The sequence below is a fragment of the Arachis stenosperma genome, chromosome 3, assembly GCF_014773155.1.
Source record: "Arachis stenosperma cultivar V10309 chromosome 3, arast.V10309.gnm1.PFL2, whole genome shotgun sequence".
In the NCBI taxonomy this organism is placed as follows: Eukaryota; Viridiplantae; Streptophyta; class Magnoliopsida; order Fabales; family Fabaceae; genus Arachis; species Arachis stenosperma.
The window spans coordinates 135,624,584-135,651,110 of record NC_080379.1 but is presented as its reverse complement, the minus strand read 5'-3'; the positions used below and the strand labels follow the sequence as shown (position 1 = coordinate 135,651,110).

At 39.4% G+C, this 26,527-nt stretch overlaps 1 non-coding gene across 1 annotated transcript; it reads right to left on the bottom strand.

The window, feature by feature from the left end:
• Positions 1 to 14,113: 14,113 nt before the first annotated feature.
• Positions 14,114 to 14,221, bottom strand: LOC130972192 (small nucleolar RNA R71). The gene has a single exon (XR_009083386.1). It is a non-coding gene; the product is annotated as a small nucleolar RNA R71 (small nucleolar RNA).
• Between the last annotated feature and the right edge of the window lie 12,306 nt (positions 14,222 to 26,527).

Here is a 26,527-nt window from a genome sequence, read left to right as displayed (position 1 = left end):
GATTGACAACCACTTCCGTTCTACCTTAGGCCGGGCGCATATCTCTTAGATTCCCCAATAGAATCTTCGTGGTATAAGCTAGATAGATGGCGGCATTCATGAGGTCTAACCTTGTCTGTGGTATTCCGAGTAGGATCCTGGGAATCCGGAAAGTCTAACCTTGTCTGTGGTATTCCGAGTAGGATTCCGGTATTGAATGATTGTGACGAGCTTCAAACTCCTGAAGGCTGGGCGTTAGTGACAGACGCAAAAGAATCAATAGATTCTACTCCAACCTGATTGAGAACCGACAGATGATTATCCGTGCTGTGACAGAGCATTTGGACCATTTTCACTGAGAGGATGGGATGTAGCTATCAACCAAGGGTGATGCCTCCAGACGATTAGCCGTGCAGTGACAGCGCATAGGACCATTTTTCCGAGAGGATTGAAAGTAGCCATTGATGATGGTGATGCCCTACATACAGCTTGCCATGGAAAGGAGTAAGAAGGATTGGATGAAAGCAATGAGAAAGTAGAGATTCAAGAGGAGCACAGCATCTCCATGCACTTATCTGAAACTCCCACTATTGATTTACATGAGTAATTCTATCCCTTTTTTTTATCTTCTATTTCATTTATTTGAAAATCCATAAATCAATTTAATCTGCCTAACTGAGATTTATAAGGTGACCATAGCTTGCTTCATACCAACAATCTCTGTGGGATCGACCCTTACTCACGTAAGGTATTACTTGGATGACCCAGTACACTTGCTGGTTAAGTTGAACGGAGTTGTGTCCACACATAGCCAATAGCCATTAAATAAATCTCATGCAAATATAAAGAGGGTCACAATTTCGTCCACCAAGTTTTTGGCACCGTTGCCGGGGATTGTTCGAGTATGGACAACTGACGGTTCATCTTGTTGCTCAGATTAAGTAATTTTCTTTTTAAAAATCTTTTTCAAAATTTTTCTTTTATTTTTCATTTTTCTAAACTTTATTTTCGAAAAAAATTAATAAAAATCCAAAAAAATGAGAAAATCATAAAAATAAAAATCAAAAATATTTTGTGTTTCTTGTTTGAGTCTTGAGTCAATTTTTAAGTATGGTGTCAATTGCATGCTTTAAAAATTTTTCTTGCATTTTTCGAAAATCCCATGCATTCATAGTGTTCTTCATGATCTTCAAGTTGTTCTTGATAAGTCCTCTTGTTTGATCTTGATGTTTTCTTGTTTTGTGTTGTTTCTTGTTTCTCATGTGCATCTTTGCATTCATATTTTCCAAGCATTAAATATTTCTAAGTTTGGTGTCTTGCATGTTTTCTTTGCATAAAAAATTTTTCAAAATTATGTTCTTGATGTTCCACATGATCTTCAAAGTGTTCTTGGTGTTCATCTTTACATTCATAGCATTTTTGCATGCATTCATTGTTTTGATCTAAAAATTTCATCCATTGAGTATTTTTGTTGTTTTTCTCTCTCATCTTTAAAAATTCAAAAATAAAAAAAAAATTATCTTTTCCTTATTTCCCTCCAAATTTTCGAAAATTTGGGTTGACTTGGTCAAAAATTTTTTTAAAATTAGTTGTTTCTAACAAGTCAAGTCAAAATTTCAATTTTAAAAATCTTATCTTTTCAAAATCCTTTTTCAAAAATCATATCTTTTCCATTTTTTTTCTATTTTTTGAAAAATTCAAAAATCTTTTTCAAAATATTGTCAAAATCTTTTTCTTATCTTTATATCATATTTTCGAAAATTAGCTAACAATTAATGTGATTGATTCAAAAATTTGAAGTTTGTTATTTTCTTGTTAAGAAAGGTTCAATCTTTAAATTCTAGAATCTTATCTTGTAGTTTCTTGTTAGTGAAGTCTTTTTAAAAATTAAAATCTTTTTCAAAATATCTTTTTTTAAAAAATTTTTTATCTTATCTTTTTATCTTACCCTTTTCAAAATTTTATCTTTTTCAAAATTTGATTTCAAAATATCTTATCCAACTTCTTATCTTCTTATCTTTTTAAAATTTGATTTCAAATCTTTTTCAATCAACTAACTAACTTTTTGTTTGTTTCTTATCTTTTTCAAAACCACCTAACTACTTTTCCCTCTTCAATTTTCGAAAATACCTTTCTCTTTTTCAAAAATTATTTTTAATTAATTAATTATTTTAAATTTTAATTTCAATTATATTTTATCTTTAATTTTCGAAAATTACTAACCCCTTTTTCAAAATCATTTTCGAAATCTCCCTTCTCTTTTCTTATTCTATTTAATTATTTAATTACTAACACTTCTTTTCACCTCTCTCCATCTAAATATCCGAACCCATTCTTCTTCACTCTTCTCCCCTTTCTTTTTCTACTAACATAAAGGAATCTCTATACTGTGACATAGAGGATTCCTCTCTCTTTTCTTGTTTTCTTCTCTTTCATATGAGCAGGAACAGGGAAAAAGGCACTCTTGTTGAAATTGATCCAGAACCTGAAAGGACTCTGAAGAGAAAATTAAGAGAAGCTAAATTACATTATTCTAAAGGTAACCTTTCAGAAATTTTCAAACAAGAGAAGGAGATGGCAGCCGAAAATAATAATAATGCAAGGAGAATGCTTGGTGACTTCACAAAGCCAACGACCAAGTTTGATGGAAGAAGCATTTCCATTCCTGCCATTGGAGCCAACAACTTTGAGCTTAAGCCTCAACTAGTTGCTTTAATGCAACAAAACTGCAAGTTTTATGGACTTCCATCTGAAGATCCTTATCAGTTTTTAACTGAATTCTTGCAGATCTGTGAGACTGTAAAGACGAATGGAGTTGATCCTGAAGTCTACAGACTCATGCTTTTCCCTTTTGCTGTAAGAGACAGAGCTAGAATATGGTTGGATTCACAACCCAAGGATAGCCTGGACTCCTGGGATAAGCTGGTCACTGCCTTCTTGGATAAATTCTTTCCTCCTCAAAAGCTGAGCAAGCTGAGAGTGGATGTTCAAACCTTCAAACAAAAAGATGGTGAATCCCTCTATGAAGCTTGGGAAAGATACAAGCAGCTGACCAAAAGATGTCCATCTGACATGTTTTCAGAATGGACCATATTAGATATATTCTATTATGGTCTATCTGAATTTTCGAAAATGTCATTGGACCATTCTGCAGGTGGATCTATTCACCTAAAGAAAACGCCTGAAGAGGCTCAAGAACTCATTGACATGGTTGCAAACAACCAATTCATGTACACTTCTGAGAGGAATTCTGTGAATAATGGGATACCTCAGAAGAAAGGAGTTCTTGAAATTGATGCTCTGAATGCCATATTGGCTCAGAACAAAGTGTTGACTCAACAGGTCAACATGATCTCTCAAAATCTGAATGGATGGCAACATGCATCCAACAGTACTAGAGAGGCAGCTTCTGAAGAAGCTTATGATCCTGAGAACCCTGCCATGGCAGAGGTTAATTACATGGGTGAACCTTATGGAAACACCTATAACTCATCATGGAGAAATCATCCAAATTTCTCATGGAAGGATCAACAAAAGCCTCAACAAGGCTTTAACAGTGGTGGACGCAATAGGCTGAGCAATAGCAAGCCATATCCATCATCTTCTCAGCAACAGACAGAGAATTCTGAACAAAACACTTCTAATTTAGCCAATATAGTCTCTGATCTGTCAAAAGCCACTTTCAGTTTCATGAATGAAACAAGATCCTCCATCAGAAATCTGGAGGCACAAGTGGGCCAGCTGAGTAAGAAGGTCATTGAAACTCCTCCCAGTATTCTCCCAAGTAATACAGAAGAGAATCCAAAAGGAGAGTGCAAGGCCATTGATGTGATCAATGTGGCCGAATGCACAAGGGAGGAGGAGGACGAAAATCCTAGTGAGGAAAACCTCCTGGGACGTCCCTCAAGCAAGAAGGAGTTTCCTATTAAGGATCCAAAGGAATTTGAGGCTCATATAGAGACCATAGAGATTCCATTAAATCTCCTTCTGCCATTCATGAGCTCTGAAGAATATTCTTCCTCTGAAGAGGATGAAGATGTAACTGGAGAGCAAATTGCTCAATACTTAGTCGCTATCATGAAGCTGAATGCCAAGTTATTTGGTAATGAGACTTGGGAAAGTGAACCTCCCTTGCTCATTAGTGAACTAGATACTTGGATTCAGAAAACTCTACCTCAAAAGAAACAAGACCCTGGCAAGTTCTTAATACCTTGTACCATAGGCACCATGACCTTTGAAAAAGCTCTGTGTGATCTGGGGTCAGGGATAAATCTTATGCCACTCTCTGTAATGGAGAAGCTGGGGATCATTGAGGTACAACCTGCCTTATTCTCATTACAATTGGCAGACAAGTCATTGATACAAGCTTATGGAATAGTAGAGGACGTGTTAGTAAAGGTTGAAGGCCTTTACATCCCTGCTGATTTCATAATCTTAGACACTAGGAAGGAAGAGGATGATTGCATCATCCTTGGAAGACCTTTCCTAGCCACAGCAGGAGCTGTGATAGATGTCAACAGAGGTGAATTAGTCCTTCAATTGAATGGGGACTACCTTGTATTTAAGGCACATGGCCATCCCTCTGTGACAAAAGAGAGTAAGCATGAAGAGCTTCTCTCAGTTCAGAGTCAAGAAGAGCCCACACAGTCAAACTCTAAGTTTGGTGTTGTGAGGCCACAACCAAACTCTAAGTTTGGTGTTAAGATCCCATATCCAAACTCTAAGTTTGGTGTTGGGACTACACAACATTGACCTGATCACCTTGTGGCTCCATGAGAGCCACTGTCAAGCTATTGACATTAAAGAAGCGCTTGTTGGGAGGCAACCCAATTTTATTTATCTAATTTTAATTTTATTTTAAATTATTGTTATTTTGTGTTTTATTAGGTACATGATCATGAGGAGTCACAAAAAAATCAAAAAAATTAAAAATAGAATCAAAAAAAGCAGAAGAAAAAAATCGCACCCTGGAGGAAGCACAGGCTGGCGTTCAACGCCAGCAAGATGCATCTGGCCGGCGTTCAACGCCAGAACAGAGCATCATTCTGGCGCTGAACGCCAGAAACAAGCAACATTCTGGCGCTGAACGCCAGGAATGTGCCTAGAGAAGAAGAGCTGGCGCTGAACGCCAGTAACAAGCATGAAACTGGCGTTCAATGCCAGAAACATGCTTTACATGGGCGTTGAACGCCCAGAACGTGCACCACACGGCGTTTAAACGCCAGAATGGTGTGCAAAGGCATTTTACATGCCTATTTGGTGCAGGGATGGAATTCCTTGACACCTCAGGATCTGTGGACCTCACAGGATCCCCACCTACCTCGCCCTCTCTCTCTCAATTCATGGTCATCCCTTCTGTTTTTCATTCACCACCTACATCTATCCACTCTTCCCCATACACCCCACCTACCTTTACAATTCAACTTTTCTTTCCCACCCAATCCCACCCATATAGCCGAATCCATCTCCCCTCACTCACCTCCATTTTCTTCTTCTTCTTCTTCTCTCTTCTCTGCTCGAGGGCGAGCAATATTTTAAGTTTGGTGTGGTAAAAGCATAGCTTTTTTGCTTTTCCATTACCATTAATGGCACCTAAGGCCAGAGAAACCTCAAAGGGAAGACAAAAGCTTCCACCTCTGAGTCATGGGAGATGGAAAGACTCATGTAAAGGGTTTATAGCTCAGTGGTAGAACATGTGGCTGCAAATCAAGAGATCCCTGAGATACCTCAGGGGATAAGTTGTCCTCCACACAAATATTGGAAGCAACTAAGGGTAGAAACACCAAAATTACTAGGAATCATTCAACAGAAGCAAGGAAGAGACATAGAGGAGCTCAAAGAGCACCATTGGACCTTCAAGAAGGCGCCACCCTCACTCAGGTGGATTCATTCCTTGTTCTTATTTCTTTCTGCTTTTCGGTTTTTATGTTGTATTTATCTATGTTTTGTGTCTTTACTTCATGATCACTAGTATGTAACCATGCCTTAAAACTATGAATAAAATCCATTAATCCTTCACCTCTCTTAAAAGAAAAAATGTTTTAATTCAAAAGAACAAGAAGTACATGAATTTCGAATTTATCCTTGAATTTAGTTTAATTTTATTGATGTGGTGACAATACTTTTGTTTTCTGAATGTATGCTTGAACAGTGCATATGTCTTTTGATCTTATTGTTTATGAATGTTAAAATTGTTGGCTCTTAAAAGAATGATGAACAAGGAGAAATGTTACTGATGATCTGAAAAATCATGAAATTGATTCTTGAAGCAAGAAAAAGCAGTGGACAAGAAGAAACTTGCGAAAAAAAATGTGGCAAAAAAAAATAGAAAGAAAAAGAAAAAGCAAGCAGAAAAAGCCAATAGCCCTTAAAACCAAAAGGCAAGGGTAAAAAGGATCTAAAGCTTTGAGCATCAATGGATAGGAGGGCCCAAGGAAATAAAATCCAGGCCTAAGCGGCTAAACCAAGCTGTCCCTAACCATGTGCTTGTGTCATGAAGGTCCAAGTGAAAAGCTTGAGACTGAGTGGTTAAAGTCGTGATCCAAAGCAAAAAGAGTGTGCTTAAGAGCTCTGGATACCTCTAACTGGGGACTCTAGCAAAGCTAAGTCACAATCTGAAAAGGTTCACCCAGTCATGTGTCTGTGGCATTTATGTATCAGGTGGTAATACTGGAAAACAAAATGCTTAGGGCCACGGCCAAGACTCATAAGTAGCTGTGTTCAAGAATCAACATGCTTAATTAGGAGAATCAATAACACTATCCAAAATTCTAAGTTCCTAGAGAAGCCAATCATTCTAAACTTCAAAGGAAAAAGTGAGATGCCAAAACTGTTCAGAAGCAAAAAGCTACAAGTCCCGCTCATCTGATTATAATTAATATTCATTGATATTTGGAATTTATAGTATATTCTCTTCTTTTTATCCTATTTGATTTTCAGTTGCTTGGGGACAAGCAACAATTTAAGTTTGGTGTTGTGATGAGCGGATAATTTATACGCTTTTTGGCATTGTTTTTAGGTAGTTTTTAGTAAGTTCAAGCTACTTTTAGGGATGTTTTCATTAGTTTTTATGTTAAATTTACATTTCTGGACTTTACTATGAGTTTGTGCGTTTTTCTGTGATTTCAGGTAATTTCTGACTGAAATTGAGGGACTTGAGCAAAACTCTGAAAAAGGCTGACTAAAGGACTGCTGATGCTGTTGGAATCTGACCTCCCTGCACTCGAAATGGATTTTCTGGAGCTACAGAACTCCAATTGGCGCGCTCTCAACGGCGTTGGAAAGTAGACATCCAGAGCTTTCCAGCAATATATAATAATCCATACTTTATTCGGGAATTGATGACGTAACTTGGCGTTGAACGCCAAGAACATGCTGCTGTCTGGAGTTAAACGCCAGAAAAACGTCATGATCCGGAGTTGAACGCCCAAAACACGTTATAACTTGGAGTTCAACTCCAAGAGAAGCCTCAGCTCGTGGATAGATCAAGCTCAGCCCAAACATACACCAAGTGGGCCCCGGAAGTGGATTTATGCATCAATTACTTACTCATGTAAACCCTAGGAGCTAGTGTATTATAAATAGGACTTTTTACCAGTGTATTAGATATCTCTGGACGCCTAGTCCTTAGACCACGGGGGCTGGCCATTCGGCCATGCCTGAACCTTTCACTTATGTATTTTCAACAGTGGAGTTTCTGCACACCATAGATTAAGGGTGTGGAGCTCTGCTGTACCTCAAGTTTCAATACAATCACTATTACTTTTTATTCAATTCTCTTTTATTCTTATTCCAAGATATACGTTACACTCAACTTTGATGAATGTGATGATCCGTGACACTCATCATCATTCTCACCTATGAACGTGCGTGATTGACAACCACTTCCGTTCTACCTTAGGTCGGGCGCATATCTCTTAGATTCCCCAACAGAATCTTCGTGGTATAAGCTAGATAGATGGCGGCATTCATGTGGATCCGGAAAGTCTAACCTTGTCTGTGGTATTCCGAGTAGGATCCTGGGAATCCGGAAAGTCTAACCTTGTCTGTGGTATTCCGAGTAGGATTCCGGTATTGAATGATTGTGACGAGCTTCAAACTCCTGAAGGCTGGGCGTTAGTGACAGACACAAAAGAATCAATGGATTCTACTCCAACCTGATTGAGAACCGACAGATGATTAGCCATGCTGTGACAGAGCATTTGGACCATTTTCACTGAGAGGATGGGATGTAGCTATCATCCAAGGGTGATGCCTCCAGACGATTAGCCGTGCAGTGACAGCGCATAGGACCATTTTCCTGAGAGGATTGAAAGTAGCCATTGATGATGGTGATGCCCTACATACAGCTTGCCATGGAAAGGAGTAAGAAGGATTGGATGAAAGCAATGAGAAAGTAGAGATTCAAGAGGAGCACAGCATCTCCATGCACTTATCTGAAACTCCCACTATTGATTTACATGAGTAATTCTATCCCTTTTTTTATCTTCTATTTCATTTATTCGAAAATCCATAAATCAATTTAATCTGCCTAACTGAGATTTACAAGGTGACCATAGCTTGCTTCATACCAACAATCTCTGTGGGATCGACCCTTACTCACGTAAGGTATTACTTGGATGACCCAGTACACTTGCTGGTTAAGTTGAACGAAGTTGTGTCCACACATAGCCAATAGCCATTAAATAAATCTCATGCAAATATAAAAAGGGTCACAATTTCGTCCACCAAAGCACTAGTTGTGGATTCCTTTGTGATATTAGAAGGCGCATTGGAAATTGTCTTCATCTTACCCAGAAGGCGATGAGACCCATGCGTTATAGGATCTCCAGTTAAGCTAGTGGGATCCTTACCAGGAGATTGTGATGACTTAACAAAGCAAATAGTAGCAGAAGAATCTTTAGCTATAGTTACCGAAGGAGAAATCCATGAACCAGTAGAAACTGGTGAAGGGGCAACATTAATGAGAGGTTTAGGTGGTTTCTTGGGAGACCTCTTTACAACCTTAATATTTGAACTCTACACTTTACCACACTTGATTACTTCAGTAATAACAACAGAAACATCAGATTTTTCTTTGAAGAAGGTAAATGTTTGTAACACCCGGCATTCAAGTTTACAAAACACCAGCATGAAAGACATAACAGTCAAACACACAAAGTACAAAAAAGAAAAAAAATAAAAACAAGAATCAGCAAAGAACAAATATTACTTGTAATAGTTGAAGGAGTGAGGCTACGTGTCATGAAATATGAATCCTTGATTAAAATTGAAATAAATAATTTGACATCTAGAGTAGAGATACTCTCATATAGCCTAATATGCCTTTTTTAAACGCATAAGGCAATTTACATACTCCATTGTAACTCCCCTATCTCTATCAAGAGAAAAAACCAAGCAAGAATTACCGGGATTTTATTTTGAAATAAAACCTTTTCATTAAATTTTCCATGGAGAAAATGGATATGCTCTACATTTTTGTATCTTGGTCCCACCTTAGTTAGCGACTTACCCTATCAAAACAATAAATGATGGAGCAGATCAAAGCTTCAAAAGATAAGTCCCTATTCATAACAACTAAACCAGAAAGAGTGGTAGAAGTGCACAGAAGCCAAAAGTAATAAGAACCCTCATTGTTAGTGGAAATGTCATTATGGTCATTCTCAAGATTATTGGAATATCTACGATGAAGATCTGGTACATCAGGTTGATAAGAGGTTGTGTATAGGTGGAAAAAAAAGTTCTCCTCCTAGTCAAAAATATTTTCCAAAGGTTTATAAGGATGAGTGGAACCCAAAGTCCAAGCACGAGGACTTGCTTTTTTGTCTGAAAGAATTGTAGGAAGCTTACAGACGGGAGCAAATCAAGAGAACCTCTTAAAAAGAAAGAGTTGAAGAAATATATTTTCGATAAAAGCCAATACCAAAAAGTAGCCATGAGCAATTTTGAGTTGCTCAAAGAATTGATCAAGTCTGGCATATAAGCTGCTCAAATAGAGAGAAGCAACTGGGAGATGTTCTCCTCAAGTGATCAAGCAAGCTAGAAAAAAGACGCCATGGCTCATGCACTCGTCCACTGGTCCCAAAAACACATATTTACTTAATCAGTAAGCTATAAAAGTAACTTCTCTAAGATCTAAAAGAATGGCAGGAATAGCGACAAATTCACCATTGAGGAAGTCACGAAAAAATAATGAGGCTAATTGGAGTAAAAATACTTAACGGGTATCTTCTTCCTCTTAGAAGCTTGTTTCTCATGAACCACCTCTTTGTTCTTGGAAGACCCATGAGTTTTTGGATGCTTGATGAGCGGATAATTTATACGCTTTTTGGCATTATTTTTAGTATGTTTTTAGTATGTTTTAGTTAGTTTTATTATATTTTTATTAGTTTTTAGTTAAAATTTACTTTTTTGGACTTTACTATGAGTTTGTGTATTTTTCTGTGATTTCAGGTATTTTCTGGCTAAAATTGAGGGACCTGAGCAAAAATATGATCTAGAGGCTGAAAAGGACTGCAGATGCTGTTGGATTCTGACCTTCCTCTACTCGAAGTGGATTTTCTGGAGCTACAAAAGCCCCATTGGCGCGCTCTCAATTGCGTTGGAAAGTAGACATCCTGGGCTTTCCAGCAATGTATAATAGTCCATACTTTGCCCGAGATTTGATGGCCCAAATAGGCGTTCCAAGGCAGCTCAAGAATTCTGGCGTTTAACGCCGGAACTGGCACAAGAATGGGAGTTAAACGCCCAAACTAGCACAAAAACTGGCGTTTAACTCCAAGAAAAGTCTCTACACATGAAAGCTTCAATGCTCAGCCCAAGCACACACCAAGTGGGCCCGGAAGTGGATTTTTATGTCATTTACTCATCTTTGTAAACCCTAAGCTACTAGTTCTCTACATATAAGACTTTTTTACTATTGTATTCTCATCTGGGTAGCTGTCTTTGAGTAGTCTTATGCTATCTTAGATCATGGGGCTGGCCTCACGGCCATGTCTAGACCTTGTTCTTATGTATTTTCAACGGTGGAGTTTCTACACACTATAGATTAAGGTGTGGAGCTCTGCTGTACCTCGAGTATTAATGCAATTACTATTGTTCTTCTATTCAATTCGGCTTATTCTTGTTCTAAGATATCACTTGTTCCTCAACTTGATGAATGTGATGATCCGTGACACTCATCATCATTCTCACCTATGAACGTGTGCCTGACAACCACCTCCGTTCTACCTTAGATTGAGTGGATATCTATTGGATTCCTTAATCAGAATCTTCATGGTATAAGCTAGAATTGATGGCGGCATTCAAGAGAATCCGGAAGGTTTAAACCTTGTCTGTGGTATTCTAAGTAGGATTCAAGGATTGAATGACTGTGACGAACTTCAAACTCGCGATTGTGGGGCGTTAGTGACAGACGCAAAAGAATCAATGGATTCTATTCCGACATAATCGAGAACCGACAGCTGAATAGCCGTGCTGTGACAGAGCATGTTGAACATTTTCACTAAGAGGATGGGAGGTAGCCATTGACAACGGTGAAACCCTACATACAGCTTGCCATGGAAAGGAGTAAGAAGGATTGGATGAAGACAGTAGGAAAGCAGAGAGACAGAAGGGACAAAGCATCTCCATACGCTTATCTGAAATTCTCACCAATGAATTACATAAGTATCTCTATTCTTATTTTATGCTTTATTCATAAATCATCCATAACCATTTGAATCTGCCTGACTGAGATTTACAAGATGACCATAGCTTGCTTCATACCAACAATCTCCGTGGGATCGACCCTTACTCGCGTAAGGTTTATTACTTGGACGACCCAGTGCACTTGCTGGTTAGTTGTGCGAAGTTGTGATAAAGAGTTGAGATTGCAATTGAGCGTACCATGTTGATGGCGCCATTGATGATCACAATTCCGCGCACCAAGTTTTTGGCGCCATTGCCGGGGAATTAAATGTCCTAACTACAGTTTCGCATTTGTTCCCTGCAATAACAGTGCCAAGTTTTGATCCGGCAACAACACCACGTTTTTGGTGCCGTTGCCGGAGATTGTTTGAGTTTGGACAACTGACGGTTCATCTTGTTGCTTAGCTTAGGTATTTTTTCAGAGTTCTTAAGAATGAATTCTAGTGTTTCAAGGTGATGTTCTTATCATCACCAAAGCTGATTGATTCTCATCAATTTAGCTCTTGAATGCAATGTCCTGCTGAAGCTTAGCTAGCCATGTCTAATTTCTTTAGACTGAAGCTTTAGACTAACATTGCATGATTCCTGGAATTCTCATTAAGAATTTTGATATCCTTATTTTCTTTTTCACTCAATTTTCAAAAAAAAAATCCAAAAAAATTATAAAATCTTAAACTCAAAAAGAATATTTTATGTTTCTTGTTGAGTCTAGTGTCTCATTTTAAGTTTTGTGTCAATTGCATGTTTCTATTCTTCTTGCATTTTTTCGAATTCAATCATGTGTCTTCATTGATCTTCAAGTTGTTCTTGATGATTTCCTTACTCTGATCTTTAAATTCTCTTGTCTTGAGTGTTTTGTTGTTTCTCATATGCATTCTCAATTTGTTAGTGTCAGTAGTATACAAACTTCTAAGTTTGGTGTCTTGCATGCATTGTTTATTTGATTTTAGTTTCATTTTGATTATTCCTCATTATTAAAAATCCAAAAAAAATTTTAATTTGTGTCTTTTCAAGTCAATAATACAGAGAATTGAAGATTCAGAACATACAGCAGAGGAATTACACAGAAAAAGCTGGGCGTTCAAAATGCCCAGTGAGGAAGGAAAACTGGCGTTTAAACGCCAGCCAGGGTACCTGACTGGGCGTTTAACGCCCAAAAGGGTAGTGTTTTGGGCGTTAAACGCCAGAATGCATACCATTCTGGGCGTTTAACGCCAGGATGGCATAAGAGGGAAGATTTTGTTTTTAACTCAAATTTTTTTTCAAGTTTTCAAAATTTTTCAAAATCAAATCTTTTTCAAATCATATCTTTTCAATCATATATTTTCAAAATCAATTTCTTTCCATTTTCAAAAATACTTACTAACAATTAATGATTTGATTCAACATTTCAAGTATGTTGCCTTTTCTGTTGAGAAAGGTTTAATGTCTGAATCATATATTTCTTGCTAGCCAAGTCATTAATTTTCAAAATCAAATCTTTTTAATTTATTTTTCAATCATATATTCTCAATCATATCTTTTTAAAACCATATCTTTTCAATCATAACTTTTTGTCACAAATTTTTTTCAATCATATCTTTTTGATTTCTACTTTCAAAAATTCTTTTTCAAAATCACTTTATTTCTTTCCCACTCTTAGTTTTCAAAAATCATCAATCAATTTTTCAAAAAATTTCTTCAAAATCTTTTAATTTATTTTTGAAAATTTCTTCCCCTCTTCTCACATCCTTCTATTTATGGACTAACACTACTTCTCAATGCACAATTCGAACTCTATCTTTCTTGATAAGTTCGAATTCTTCTACCTCTTCCTTCTATTTTTCTTTTCCTCTGACACCTCAAGGAATCTCTATACTGTGACATAGAGGATTCCATATTTTCTTGTTCTCTTCTCTTTCATATGAGCAGGAGCAAAGACAAAAGTATTCTTGTTGAGGCTGACCCTGAACCTGAAAGGACCTTGAAGCGAAAGCTAAGAGAAGCTAAAGCATAACTCTCTGTAGAGGACCTAACAGAAATCTTCAAAGAAGAAGAACCCATGGCAGTCGAAAACAACAACAATGCTAACAATGCAAGGAAGGTGCTGGGTGACTTTACTGCAGCTACTCCCGACTTCTATGGGAGAAGCATCTCTATCCCTGCCATTGGAGCAAACAACTTTGAGCTTAAGCCTCAATTAGTTTCTCTAATGCAACAGAATTGCAAGTTCCATGGACTTCCATTGGAAGATCCTCATCAGTTTTTAGCTGAATTCTTTCAAATCTGTGACACTGTCAAGACTAATGGGGTTGACCCTGAGGTCTACAGACTTATGCTATTCCCTTTTGCTGTAAGAGACAGAGCTAGGATATGGTTGGACTCACAACCTAAAGAAAGCCTGAACTCTTGGGAAAAGCTAGTCAATGCCTTCTTGGCAAAGTTCTTTCCACCTCAAAAATTGAGTAAGCTTAGAGTGGAAGTCCAAACATTCAAACAGAAGGAAGGTGAATCCCTCTATGAAGCTTGGGAAAGATACAAACAATTGATCAGAAAGTGTCCTTCCGACACGCTTTCTGAATGGAGCATCATAGGAATCTTCTATGATGGTCTGTCTGAACTGTCCAAGATGTCATTGGACAGCTCTGCTGGAGGATCTCTTCATCTGAAGAAGACGCCTGCAGAAGCTCAAGAACTCATTGAAATGGTTGCAAATAACCAATTCATGTACACTTCTGAAAGGAATCCTGTGAACAATGGGACGAATCAGAAGAAAGGAGTTCTTGAGATTGATACTCTGAATGCCATATTGGCTCAAAACAAAATATTGACTCAGCAAGTCAATATGATTTCTCAAAGTCTGTCTGGAATACAAGCTGCACCAGGCAGTACTAAGGACGCTTCATTTGAAGAAGAAGCTTATGATCCTGAGAACCCTTCAATGGAAGAGGTGAATTACATGGGAGAACCCTATGGAAACACCTATAATCCTTCATGGAGAAATCATCCAAATCTCTCATGGAAGGATCAACAGAGACCTCAACAAGGTTTCAACAACAATAATGATGGAAGAAACAGGTTTAGCAATGGCAAGCCTTTTCCATCATCTTCTTAGCAACAGACAGAGAATTCTAAGTAGAGCCACTCTGACTTAGCAACCATGGTCTCTGATCTAATCAAAACCACTCAAAGTTTCATGACTGAAACAAGGTCCTCCATTAGGAATTTGGAGGCACAAGTGGGTCAGCTGAGTAAGAAAGTTATTAAACTCCCTCCTAGTACTCTTCCAAGCAATACAGAAGAGAATCCAAAAGGAGAATGCAAGGCCATTAACATGACCCACATGGCCGAAATTGGAGAGGAGGAAGAGGCAGTGATCGCCATTGAGGAGGACCTCAATGGACGTCCACTGGCCTCCAATGAGTTCCCTAATGAGGAACCATGGGAATCTGAGGCTCATAATGAGACCATAGAGATTCCATTGGATTTACTTCTGCCATTCATGAGCTCTGATGAGTATTCTTCCTCTGAAGAGGATGAAGATGTCACTGAAGAGCAAATTTCTAAATACCTTGGAGCAATCATGAAGCTAAATGACAAGTTATTTGGTAATGAGACTTAGGAGGATGAACCCCTTTTTGCTCACCAAAGAACTGGATAACTTGACTAGGCAGAGATTACCTCAAAAGAGACAGGATCCTGGGAAGTTTTCAATACCCTGTACCATAGGCACCATGACCTTTAAGAAGGCTCTGTGTAACTTAGGGTCAAGTATAAACCTCATGCCTCTCTCTATAATGGAGAAGCTAAGGATCTTTGAGGTGTGATGAGCGGATAATTTATACGCTTTTTGGCATTATTTTTAGTATGTTTTTAGTATGATTTAGTTAGTTTTTAGTATATTTTTATTAGTTTTTAGTTAAAATTCACTTTTCTGGACTTTACTATGAGTTTGTGTGTTTTTCTGTGAAGTCAGGTATTTTCTGGCTGAAATTGAGGGATCTGAGCAAAAATCTGATTTAGAGGCTAAAAAGGACTGCAGATGCTGTTGGATTCTGACCTCCCTGTACTCGAAGTGGATTTTCTGGAGCTACAGAAGCCCAATCGGAGCGCTCTCAACGGCATTGGAAAGTAGACATCTTGGGCTTTCCAGCAATGTATAATAGTCCATACTTTGCCCGAGATTTGATGGCCCAAACTGGCGTTGCAAATCAGCCTCAGAACTTCCAGCGTTTAACGCTGGAACTGGCATAAAACTTGGAGTTAAACGCCCAAACTGGCATGAAAGCTGGCGTTTAACTCCAGAAAAGGTCTCTACACATGAAAGCTTCAATGCTCAGCCCAAGAACACACCAAGTGGGCCCGGAAGTGGATTTTTCTGTCATTTACTCATTTCTGTAAACCTTAGGTTACTAGTTCACTACTAATAGGATCTTTTGACATTGTATCTGTACCTCATGACACTTTACACGTTTCTTTGTGTACCTTCCACGGCATGAGTCTCTAAACCCCATGGTTGGGGGTGAGGAGCTCTGCTGTGTCTTGATGGATTAATGCAATTACTACTGTTTCTCATTCAATCATGCTTGCTTTCATTCTAAGATAATACTTGTTCTTAAACCGGATGAATGTGATGATCCGTGACACTCATCATCATTCTCAACTATGAACGTGTGCCTGACAACCACCTCCGTTCTACCTTAGATTGAGTAGATATCTCTTGGATTCTTTAACCGGAATCTTCGTGGTATAAGCTAGAACTGATGGCGGCATTCAAGAGAATCCAGAAGGTCTAAACCTTGTCTGTGGTATTCTGAGTAGGATTCAATGATTGAATGACTGTGACGAGCTTCAAACTCCTGAAGGCGGGGCGTTAGTGACAGACGCAAAAGAATCACTGGATTCTATTCCAGCCTGATCGAGAACTGACAGATGGATAGCCGTGCCGTGACAGGGTGCGTTGAACATTTCCAATGAGAGGATGGGAGGTAGGCATTGACAACGGTGAAACCCTACATACAGCTTGCCATGGAAGGAGCCTTGCGTGCTTGAAGAAGAAGACAGTAGGAAAGCAGAGATTCAGAAGATGGAGCATCTCCAAAACCTCAACCTATTCTCTATTACTGCTAAACAAGTACTTATTTCATGTTCTTTTGCTTTCACAATCAATCCTGATAATTTCTGATATCCTGACTAAGATTTACAAGATAACCATAGCTTGCTTCAAGCCGACAATCTCCGTGGGATCGACCCTTACTCACGTAAGGTATTACTTGGACGACCCAGTGCACTTGCTGGTTAGTTGTGCGGGATTGCAAAAGTGTGATTGCAATTTCGTGCACCAAGTTTTTGGCGCCGTTGCCGGGGATTGTTCGAGTTTGGACAACTGACGACTTATCTTGTTGCTTAGATTAGGACTATTTTATTTTTGTTGGTTTAGAGTCTTTTAGTTGAGTCTAGTTTCATATTTTAAGTTTGGTGTCAATTGCATGCTTTTGTTTTTCTTTTAATTTTCGATTTTGCATGTCCTTAGTCCCTTTTTGATCCATAAAAGTTCTAAGTTTGGTGTCCTCTTTGTGTTTTTTTTTTCCCTTAAAAATTTTCGAAAATTAGTGTTTGATTTTCTAAAAATTTTAAGTTTGGTGTCATTTTGTTGTTTTTCTCTTTCCTCTTTTCAAAAATCAAATCTTTATCATAAATGTTTTTCAATCATATCTTTTTAATTGCTATTTTCAAAATCTTCTTAATTAACTAATTGATTCAGTTCTCAATTTGCTTTGATCTTATTTTCTTTTTGATTTTCGAATTTTTATTTTAATTTCCTTTTGTTTTATTTTATTTTTTCGGTTAATTCAAAAAAAAAAAACAAAATTTATCTATTTGCAATCCATATCAGTTCCCTTTATCCACTATGGACCTAAGTGGAATTGATCAGTCCAGAAGGACTCTGGGGTCATATGCTAACCCCATTACAGCTGCATATGGGAGTAGCATCTGTACACCTCCCATCAAAGCAAGCAGCTTTGAGCTAAACCCTCAACTCATTATCATAGTGCAGCAAAATTGCCAGTATTTCGGTCTTCCTCAGGAAGAACCTACTGAGTTTCTGGCACAGTTCTTACAAATTGCTGACACAGTACATGATAAAGAGGTGGATCAGGATGTCTACAGACTATTACTGTTTCCATTTGCTGTAAAAGATCAAGCTAAAAGGTGGTTGAATAACCAACCTACAGCAAGCATAAAGACATGGAAACAGTTATCAGACAAATTCCTGAATCATTTTTACCCTCCAAAGAGGATGACACAGCTAAGGCTGGACATCCAAGGCTTTAAACAAGAGGATAATGAATCCCTTTACAATGCCTGGGAGAGGTATAGAGGTATGCTAAGAAAATGCCCCTCTGAAATGTTTTCAGAGTGGGTACAGTTAGACATCTTCTACTATGGGCTTACAGAAAAAGCTCAGATGTCTTTAGACCACTTAGCTGGTGGATCTATACATATGAGGAAAACTATTGAAGAGGCTCAAGAGCTTATAGACACTGTTGCTAGAAACCAATATTTGTACTCTAGCAATGAGTTCTCTCTAAAAGAGGAAGTCATGACAGTAGTCACTGATCCTAATCCTCAAGAACAGATGATTGAGCTTAATCAACAATTGCTCCTGATGACAGAACAGTTAGCAGAATTTAAAGAAATGCTGCATGAAACTAAGGTTGCTAACAAGAACATAGAACTGCAGTTGAATCAAGCAAAACAGCAAATATCTGAACAGATAACAGAGGAATGTCAAGCAGTTCAACTGAGGAGTGGAAAGACACTGAATAACACTGCTCAAAAGAGCAAAAAGCCAAACAAGGAACAATTGACAGGGGATAACCAAACCACTGTTAAAAATCCCTCTGAGGACAGTAAGAGCCCAGAGAGGAATGTTATTGGCGTTCAAACGCCAGAAAGGGAGGAAAAGCTGGCGTTAAACGCCCATTCCCTGCCCAGCTCTGGCGTTCAAACGCCAGAAAAGGGAGAGAAGTTGGCGTTTAACGCCCAATCTTCATCCATTCCTGGCGTTCAGACGCCAAGGGAAGATCAGACACCTGAGAGTGCTGACAGTAATCCCTCTAAAAAGGCTTCTTCAACCACTTCTGTAAGGAATAAACCTGCAGCATCTAAGGTTGAAGAATATCAAGCCAAGATGCCTTATCCTCAGAAACTCCGCAAAGCGAAACAGGATAAGCAATTTGCCCGCTTTGCAGACTATTTAAGGACTCTTGAAATAAAGATTCCGTTTGCAGAGGCACTTGAGCAAATACCTTCTTATGCTAAGTTCATGAAAGAGATTCTAAGTCATAAGAAGGATTGGAGAGAAACTGAAAAAGTGTTTCTCACTGAAGAATGTAGTGCAGTCATTCTGAAAAGTTTACCAGAAAAGTTTCAAGATCCAGGAAGCTTTATGATACCATGCACATTAGAAGGTGCCTGCACCAAGACAGCCCTATGTGATCTTGGAGCAAGCATCAATCTAATACCTGCATCCACTATCAGGAAGCTTGGGTTGACTGGAGAAGTCAAACCAACCCGGATATGCCTCCAACTTGCTGATGGCTCCATTAAACATCCATCAGGCATAATAGAGGATATGATTGTTAAGGTTGGGCCATTTGCCTTTCCAACTGACTTTGTGATGCTGGAAATGGAAGAGCACAAAAGTGCAACTCTCATTCTAGGAAGACCTTTCCTAGCAATTGGACGAACTCTCATTGATGTACACAAAGGGGAAGTAACCCTGAGAGTCAATGAAGATGAGTTCAAGTTGAATGCTGTAAAAGCTATGCAGCATCCAGACACACCAAATGACTGCATGGGCACTGACATTATTGACTCTCTGGTAGAAGAGATCAATATGACTGAAAGCCTAGAATCAGAGCTTGAAGACATCTTCAAGGATGTTCAACCTGATCAAGAAGAACCACAGGAAACAAAGGAATTTTCGAAAATTCTTCAGGAGGAGGATAAGCCTTCCAAACCTGAACTCAAACCACTACCACCATCCCTGAAGTATGCATTTCTGGGAGAGGGTGACATTTTTCCAGTGATTATAAGCTCTGCTTTAAATCCACAGGAAGAGGAAGCACTGATTCAAGTGCTAAGGACACACAAGACAGCTCTTGGGTGGTCCATAAGTGATCTTAAGGGCATTAGCCCAGCCAGATGCATGCACAAGATCCTGTTGGAGGATAATGCCAAACCAGTGGTCCAACCACAGAGGAGGCTAAATCCTGCCATGAAGGAGGTGGTGCAGAAAGAGGTCACTAAATTACTAGAGGCTGGGATTATTTATCCTATTTCTGATAGCCCCTGGGTGAGCCCTGTACAAGTTGTCCCCAAGAAGGGAGGCATGACAGTGGTTCATAATGAAAAAAATGAACTGGTTCCTACAAGAACAGTCACAGGGTGGCGTATGTGTATTGACTACAGAAGGCTCAATACAGCCACCAGAAAGGATCATTTTCCTTTGCCATTCATAGACTAAATGCTAGAAAGACTAGCTGGTCATGATTATTACTGCTTTTTGGATGGCTATTCAGGTTACAACCAAATTGCAGTAGATCCTCAGGACCAAGAGAAAACAGCATTTACTTGCCCTTCTGGCGTGTTTGCCTACAGGAGGATGCCTTTTGGTCTGTGTAATGCTCCTGCAACCTTTCAGAGATGCATGCTATCCATCTTCTCTGATATGGTGGAGAAATTCCTGGAAGTCTTCATGGATGACTTCTCAGTATATGGAGACTCATTCAGCTCCTGTCTTAATCACCTAGCACTTGTCCTGAAAAGGTGCCAAGAGACTAACCTGGTTTTAAACTGGGAAAAATGTCACTTTATGGTGACTGAAGGAATTGTCCTTGGCACAAAATTTCAAGCAGGGGAATAGAGGTGGATAAGGCAAAGGTAGAGGTAATTGAAAAATTACCACCACCTGCCAATGTTAAGGCAATCAGAAGCTTTCTGGGGCATGCAGGATTTTACAGAAGGTTCATAAAGGATTTTTCGAAAATTGCAAAACCTTTGAGTAACCTGCTAGCTGCTGACACCCATTTGTGTTTGACACACAGTGTCAGCAGGCGTTTGAGACCCTGAAAGCTAAGCTGGTCACAGCACCAGTCATCTCTGCACCAGATTGGACATTGCCATTTGAATTAATGTGTGATGCCAGTGACCATGCCATTGGTGCAGTGTTGGGACAGAGGCATAACAAGCTTCTGCACGTCATTTATTATGCCAGCCGTGTTCTAAATGACGCACAGAAGAATTACACAACCACAGAAAAGAGTTACTTGCAGTGGTCTATGCCATTGACAAGTTTAGATCCTATCTAGTGGGATCCAAGTGATTGTGTACACTGACCATGCTGCTCTTAAATACTTACTCACAAAGCAGGATTCAAACCCAGGCTAATAAGATGGGTGTTGCTTCTGCAAGAGTTTGATATAGAAATAAGAGACAGAAAAGGGACAGAGAACCAGGTAGCTGATCATCTGTCCCGAATAGAACCAGTAGCTGGGGCGTCCCTCCCTTTACTGAGATCTCTGAGACCTTCCCAGATGAGCAACTCTTTGCCATTCAGGAAGCTCCATGGTTTGCAGATATTGCAAACTATAAAGCTGTGAGGTTCATACCCCAGGAGTACAGCAGAGTGCAAAGAAAGAAATTAATTTCAGATGCCAAGTACTACCTATGGGATGAGCCATATCTCTTTAAGAGATGTGCAGACGGAATGATCCGTAGATGTGTACCCAGAGAAGAAGCACAAAGGATCCTATGGCATTGCCATGGATCACAGTATGGAGGACATTTTGGGAGTGAGCGAACAGCCACTAAAGTCCTCCAATGTGGCTTCTACTGGCCTACTCTCTATAAAGATTCCCGAGAGTTTGTGCGTAACTGTGACAGTTGCCAAAGAGCTGGTAACCTGCCTCACGGATATGCCATGCCTCAACAAGGGATATTAGAGATAGAATTGTTTGATGTATGGGGAATTGACTTCATGGGGCCATTCCCACCATCATACTCAAACACTTACATTCTGGTGGCGGTGGACTATGTATCTAAGTGGGTAGAAGCAATTGCTACACCCACTAATGATACCAAGACCGTGCTAAAATTCCTCCAGAAACACATCTTCAGCAGATTTGGTGTTCCCAGAGTACTAATCAGTGATGGGGCTCTCATTTCTGCAACAGACAGCTATACTCTGCCATGGTTAGATATGGAATTAGCCATAAAGTGGCGACTCCGTATCATCCACAGACAAATGGGCAAGCTGAAGTCTCTAACAGAGAGCTAAAAAGAATCCTAGAACGGACTGTGATAGCCCGAAGAAAGGATTGGGCAAAGAGCTTGGATGATGCTCTGTGGGCATACAGAACAGCATTCAAGACTCCTATAGGAACCTCTCCATACCAACTGGTGTATGGGAAGGCCTGTCATTTGCCCGTGGAACTGGAACATAAAGCCTACTGGGCAACCAGATTCCTAAACATGGATGCTCAGTTAGCTGGTGAAAAAAGATTGCTCCAGTTAAATGAGCTAGAGGAGTTCAGACTCAATGCCTTTGAAAATGCAAAAATTTATAAGGAAAAGGCAAAGAAGTGGCATGACAAGAAATTGTCAACCAGAGTCTTTGAGCTAGGACAAAAGGTTCTGCTCTTCAACTCCAGGCTCAAATTGTTTCCAGGAAAACTCAAATCCCGATGGAGGGGTCCGTATGTGATCACAGGAGTGTCACCATATGGATATGTTGAGCTTCAGGATATTGATTCTGACAAAAAGTTCATTGTTAATGGACAGAGAATCAAGCATTATCTTGAAAGCAATTTTGAGCAGGAATGCTCAAAACTGAGACTTGAGTGATTTTCAGTAAAGGTCCAGCTAAAGACAGTAAAGAAGCGCTTGCTGGGAGGCAACCCAGTCATTAGGAGGTTATATGATTAGTTCTTACAGAGGCAAGTATCAAAAATGAAGGAATTCACAGAGTTACAAAAGGATTCAGCTCAAAAAGCAGAGAAAAAGAGCTTACTGGCGAAAAAACGCCAGTAAGGGGCATTTTGGGCGTTAAACGCCAGAATGGGCACCATTCTGGGCGTTTAACGCCAGTAAAGGTGCCATTTTGGGCGTTAAACGCCCAGAATGGTGCCTGCAGCGTCCTGGGCGTTTAGAAAAATGCCCAGTGACAAAGGGGATTCTGGCGTTTAACGCCAGCCAGGGCACCTGGCTGGGCGTTAAACGCCCAAAAGGGGCACCAAATAGGCGTTAAATGCCAGAATGGGTGCCATTCTGGGCGTTTAACGCCAGAAAGGTGGGGGACCCAGATTTCGTTTTCCAATCAAATTTTTTTCAAACTTTCCTTTTCTTACCCATACTTTTCTACATAAACACACTTCAACCTTGCTCTGTAAAGAGGCTGGGGTAAAGATGGGAGTAGATGAGTTCATACCCATTGAACATCCAATCACCAAGAAGTCAATGGAAGGACAAATGCAAGACAACTCTATCAAAAAGAGGGCGCAGGAGTTCCGCCCTGAATTCCCTGAAATTGGCTACTGGGCCAGCCTAGAAGCATCTATCAACAAGTTGCAAGAGACTATGGAGCAACTTAAGGAAGAACAGCAGAATCAGAACTGCATGCTTTGCAAATTGCTGAAGGAACAAGAGAAGCAGGGGCGTGAACTCCAAGAGTGGAAACGCCAAAAGCTCTCCTCTCAAGCTGAGGGAGCATCCACTTCTCAAAATCAAGGTTGTTGAGTCCTAACTCTGTGAAAACTTCTATCATTAGGAGCCTAGTTTAAATTTTTGTTTTCTATTTTTTTTCTATTTTTAGTTTCATTTTATATCTATTTTTGAGTCTTATTCTTAATTCATAATTAATAAAATTTAAAGTTTATGCCTTAAAGCTATGAATGTCCTATGAATCCATCACCTTTTTTTTAAATGAAAAATGCTTTAATCACAAAAGAACAAGAAGTACAGGATTTCGAATTTATCCTTGAAACTAGTTGAATTAGTTTGATTTGGTGACAATAATTTTTGTCTTTCCGAATGAATGCTTGAACAGTGCATATGTCTTTTGAACTTGTTGTTTTGAGAATGTTAAATTTGTTGGCTCTTGAAAGAATGAGGAAAAAGGGAACTGTTATTGAGGATCTGAAAAATCATCAAATTGATTCTTGAAGCTAGAAAAAGCAAAAAAAAAAAGCAAAAAAAAAATATTTTCGAAAAAAAAGGAGGAGAAGAAAAAGAAAAGGAAAGAAAAAAGAAAGAAATAAAGTTGTGAACCAAGGCAAAAAGAGTGTGCTTAAGAACCCTGGACACCTCTAATTGGGGACTCTAGCAAAGCTGAGTCACAATCTGAAAAGGTTCACCCAATTATGTGTCTGTAGCATGTATGTATCCGGTGGTAACACTGGAAGACAGAGTGCTTTGGGCCACAGCCAAGACTCATACACTAGCTATGTTCAAGAATCATTATACTTAACTAGGAGAATCAATAACACTATCTGAGTTCTGAGTTCCTAAAGATGCCAATCATTCTGAACTTCAAAGGATAAAGTGAGATGCCAAAACTGTTCGGAAGCAAAAAGCTACTGGTCCCGCTCATCTAATTGGAACTATGTTTCTTTGATATTTTGGAGTCTATAGTATATTCTCTTCTTTTTATTCTATTTTGATTTTCAGTTGCTTGGGGACAAGCAACAATTTAAGTTTGGTGTTGTGATGAGCGGATAATTTATACGCTTTTTAGCATTATTTTTAGTATGTTTTTAGTATGATTTAGTTAGTTTTTAGTATATTTTTATTAGTTTTTAGTTAAAATTCACTTTTCTGGACTTTACTATGAGTTTGTGTGTTTTTCTGTGATTTCAGGTATTTTCTGGCTGAAATTGAGGGATCTGAGCAAAAATCTGATTTAGAGGCTGAAAAGGACTGCAGATGCTGTTGGATTCTGACCTCCCTGTACTCGAAGTGGATTTTCTGGAGCTACAGAAGCCCAATTGGCGCGCTCTCAACGGCATTGAAAAGTAGACATCCTGAGCTTTCCAGCAATATATAATAGTCCATACTTTGCCCGAGATTTGATGGCCCAAACCGGCGTTGCAAATCAGCCTCAGAACTTCCAGCGTTTAACGCTAGAACTGGCATAAAACTTGGAGTTAAACGCCCAAACTGGCATGAAAGCTGGCGTTTAACTCCAGAAAAGGTCTCTACACATGAAAGCTTCAATGCTCAGCCCAAGCACACACCAAGTGGGCCCGGAAGTAGATTTTTCTGTCATTTACTCATTTCTGTAAACCTTAGGTTACTAGTTCACTACTAATAGGATCTTTTGACATTGTATCTGTACCTCATGACACTTTACACGTTTCTTTGTGTACCTTCCACGGCATGAGTCTCTAAACCCCATGGTTGGGGGTGAGGAGCTCTGCTGTGTCTTGATGGATTAATGCAATTACTACTGTTTCTCATTCAATCATGCTTGCTTTCATTCTAAGATACTACTTGTTCTTAAACCGGATGAATGTGATGATCCGTGACACTCATCATCATTCTCAACTATGAACGTGTGCCTGACAACCACCTCCGTTCTACCTTAGATTGAGTAGATATCTCTTGGATTCTTTAACCGGAATCTTCGTGGTATAAGCTAGAACTGATGGCGGCATTCAAGAGAATCCGGAAGGTCTAAACCTTGTCTGTGGTATTCTGAGTAGGATTCAATGATTGAATGACTGTGACGAGCTTCAAACTCCTGAAGGCGGGGCGTTAGTGACAGACGCAAAAGAATCACTGGATTCTATTCCGGCCTGATCGAGAACCGACAGATGGATAGCCGTGCCGTGACAGGGTGCGTTGAACATTTCCAATGAGAGGATGGGAGGTAGCCATTGACAACGGTGAAACCCTACATACAGCTTGCCATGGAAGGAGCCTTGCGTGCTTGAAGAAGAAGACAGTAGGAAAGCAAAGATTCAGAAGATGGAACATCTCCAAAACCTCAACCTATTCTCCATTACTGCTAAACAAGTACTTATTTCATGTTCTTTTGCTTTCACAATCAATCCTGATAATTTCTGATATCCTGACTAAGATTTACAAGATAACCATAGCTTGCTTCAAGCCGACAATCTCCGTGGGATCGACCCTTACTCACGTAAGGTATTACTTGGACGACCCAGTGCACTTGCTGGTTAGTTGTGCGGGATTGCAAAAGTGTGATTGCAATTTCGTGCACCAAGGTGCAAGCTGCAAGAATCTCACTAGAGATGGCAGACAATTCAAGAAAACAAGTTTATGGACTTGTAGAGGATGTTCTGGTAAAGGTTGAAGACCATTACATCCCTACTGATTTCATAGTCCTAGAGACTGGGAAGTGCATGGATGAATCCATCATCCTTGGCAGACCCTTCCTAGCCACAGCAAAGGCTGTGATTGATGTGGACAGAGGAGAATTGATCATTCAAGTAAATGAAGAATCCTTTGTGTTTAAGGCTCAAGGGTATCCCTCTGTTACCATGGAGAGGAAGCATGAAGAGCTTCTCTCAAAACAGAGTCAAACAGAGCCCCCACAGTCAAACTCTAAGTTTAGTGTTGTGAGGCCACAACCAACTTCTAAGTTTGGTGTTGAACCCCCACATTCAAACTCTAAGTTTGGTGTTGGGAGGTTCCAACATTGCTCTGAGTATCTGTGAGGCTCCATGAGAGCCCACTATCAAGCTACTGACATTAAAGAAGCGCTTGTTGGGAGGCAACCCAATGTTATATTTATCTATTTCCCTTTGTTATTTTATGTTTTCTATAGGTTGATGATCATGTGAAGTCACAAAAT